Source organism: Opisthocomus hoazin, chromosome 5, assembly GCF_030867145.1.
Source record: "Opisthocomus hoazin isolate bOpiHoa1 chromosome 5, bOpiHoa1.hap1, whole genome shotgun sequence".
Classification (NCBI taxonomy): Eukaryota; Metazoa; Chordata; class Aves; order Opisthocomiformes; family Opisthocomidae; genus Opisthocomus; species Opisthocomus hoazin.
This window is the reverse complement of record NC_134418.1, coordinates 17,560,182-17,563,361: the sequence shown is the minus strand read 5'-3', so window position 1 is coordinate 17,563,361 and position 3,180 is coordinate 17,560,182.

The following is a 3,180-nucleotide window of genomic DNA, read 5'->3' as shown; positions in this document are numbered from 1 at the left end:
TTTTTTTAGCTCTCCATTTTTGGGAATTCATGGAAAAAATTGAGTTTTCTACTATTGGACCAAGAGTCTGATATGTGCATGACTTAAAAGAAAGAGATTATTAAATATCTCACCATTTAATATCTAGATAATTTTGTCCTATAAAATGCTGTGCAGCAAGTAATTTAAATTGGTACCCTATTTACGGCAGACAAAACTGCTCTCTACCATCTGCTTCGCAGTTTTAATAGATGGAGTGTTAACTGCATGTTGCATGAAATTCATTGCGACTAGGTTAATTAAATGGCTGTGCTTCACTTCCTGCACTCTGGTAATAAGATGACAACCTCATCTGAATTTATTAACCCTTGCCACTTTCAGTACTGTTCGCACCCATTCAACCACCTTTGGTCAACAAAAATGAAATAAATCACAATAACAGGAGACACAACCATATTGGCTAACAAAATAGATATTGATTAGCATCTTCTAAAACAAATATGTCAACCTAGTCTGGTTTTATTTTCGCAAAGGTCAGTGAAATCTGTTGGAGTATTAGTAGTAGGGGTAAATGACGATGCAGTGGGTTATTGGAGAACATCCCAAATCTAATCTTTGCCACTAAACAGCCTAAACGACAGCTTCACCGGGCAAGCTGGAGAGGCCTTCGAAGTCTTCAGCTTTCTATTCGAGAAAGCAGACATTAAATACCCTTCTGCAGCAAAGGCCCTCACAGGGGGCTCGAAGTCATACCTCTGAGTGTCTCTCCAGCCAGAGGCCTTTCTGTCCTTTCTGAAGAGGGAGCACGGGAAGAAATGCTGGATCTGCGTCCACACCCCGTCTGACCCAGCATTGAGTCAAGCCTTAGTGACAGCAGATGCCAGCACACTTCTTAGCTACGGCCATGGCAATGCAAACTATTCGCAGGTGGGACAGGGCTGGTGCGTGGTGAGGGAGGACCCGACTGAGGCATCTCCAGGTGCCAGTTCCTGGAGTCAGCCTCTTCTCCACCACTTACGCTCTGGACATATTCAGAAAAGTTGATTTTAGGCAAGTACACACAAAGCGCTCTTGTTGGCTCTACTGAGATTTGCCAGGAGGGATCAGCGCTGTGCATCAAAGCCGTAGTCATTCATCTCCCTCTTGCCCATCAGATACAAGTGCTGAAGATTTTCTGGAGAGTAGCATTAAAGATCCTTGAAACTTCCCTGCCCTCCGGTTGTCCCCACCGTTCCCATCGCTGTACCATGGCTATAGGTTTTCCTCTCTGCCTTGTCACCCGGCTACTGCTTCTGGAAACAGCTCCTCTGTCATGTTCAGCCCCCGAGGTCTAAGCAGGCTCCAGACACTGTCTTTGAGGGCGTTTTTATGTGGTCTAGTGGGGAAAGTCATGTGGCTACCTCCTTCTACGCTTGAAAGTGATGGGATGTGATCCAGCCCTGGTTCAGAAGTTCAGCTGCACCAAACTGGTTCAACCTGTCTGCGTGTTATCATACCAGCATTGAGCTTTGCCTTCCAGGGACGTAGATATGACTGTTTTTTTAAACACAACAGGAAAGTTTTCATTTATACTGAGGGTTGTACTTAGCAGTAAGTCTCCAGAATAAATCAGAAATTATAACTGTATACACAAGAAAAAATATATTTTTCTTAACTTGTCCTAGTAGTCAAGAAGCTGCCACACTGTCCCCCTTCTGCCCTGTACACCCCACTCCCAAGCCCCGGCCCTGCCCCAGCCATGAAGTGGAACAGCAGAATCAAAGCAACTTGGCCCTATGTTCTCATCCATGCTGGGGACCAGAAGACCAACGCGTCAACTGATTCACATCCCAGGTGCTCTAAGTCTGAGCCCAACACCAGCAGAGAGTGCAACCAGGTTTACCAAAAGACATGAACGGTGTCATGCTAACCCAGATTTAACCTTAAAGCGTGAAATTCAGTTCTCAGTGGAGTGCCCACGCCCCGGCTGAAGTTGCTGTAAGCTCTATTTCGAGAGCACATGTCGGAAACGGCCCCTGCGGGGTTTGTGTGGTTCCCACGTGAGAGGTGGACGGCGCTTGCCGCGGTTGTTTCCTCACAGAATTGTGAAGCACAGATGAAATGTCACGTTTGACTCATCTGCGGGAGCACCTTTGTTGGTTACGGCAGATACTGCACATCTTCCCCGGTTAAATGTTAACATCTCTCTGCACATTTTCAAAGCAAACTACTGAAATATTTTCCATCCCAGCAGCAACCAGCCAGTTTGCTGGGGTACAGCCTCACACCTTCACCGGGGTGTGGATGGGGGCTTCTTTTGACAGTTTGGCACTCCGCTCTTGCTAAGACATTGCCACCACAGCAGTTAGATTATAATACCTCTTTTTTTTTTTTTAACCTTGTCAGACCAGACACAATCTTCTAGATGATCTGTGTTTTGCATCTCCCAACGCTGCTGGCAAGTTCAGTGCAGCAGGAGAAAACCTTTAAGTGGAAACTAAGCAGAAAATGAGATGCTCGATCTGAAGTCAGGAGCTAGACCTTGAGGGTTCCTGCTCTAGAATCTACAGACGGTGGATGTGAACTGATCCAGGAGCACCACAAAGCTGCGTGTACCCTAGTAACGTCTTGACTATATAATTTCATGTCCTGAGGATAATGGGGCATTTACCAAACTCACCGCTTTGTGGCTTTATGTTCACAGGAGGGCACCCAGGGCAGGCAGATTAGATGCTGACCAGACCTTCAGGCTGGGTGAGTGGGGGGCAGTTTCTCCCTTCCCTATGCTGCAAACTTGCCACAGAGACAACAAATTGAGTGAACCAAGCAGCCTTAATCCACACAGAAAGGAATAACTAAGGAATTACTATACTTGAAGAGCAAACAGTGAGTGACTAGTGCATTCATCAAAATCTCAATAGACTGGTGCAAGTCCCTGGTTTGAAGCAGGCCAGCAGAAAATATACTTGGATAAAATTCCTATTAGAATCATAGAATGCTTTGGGTTGGAAGGGACCTTTAGAGGTCATCTAGCTCAACCCCCCTGCAGTGAGCAGGGACATCTTCAACCAGACCAGGTTGCTCAGAGCCCCATCCGACCTGGCCTGGAATGTTTCCAGGGACAGGGCCTCCACCACCTCTCTGGGCAGCCTGTGCCGGTGTTTTACCACCCTCACCGTAAAAAATTTCTTCCTTATATCCAGTCTAAATCTACCCTCTGTT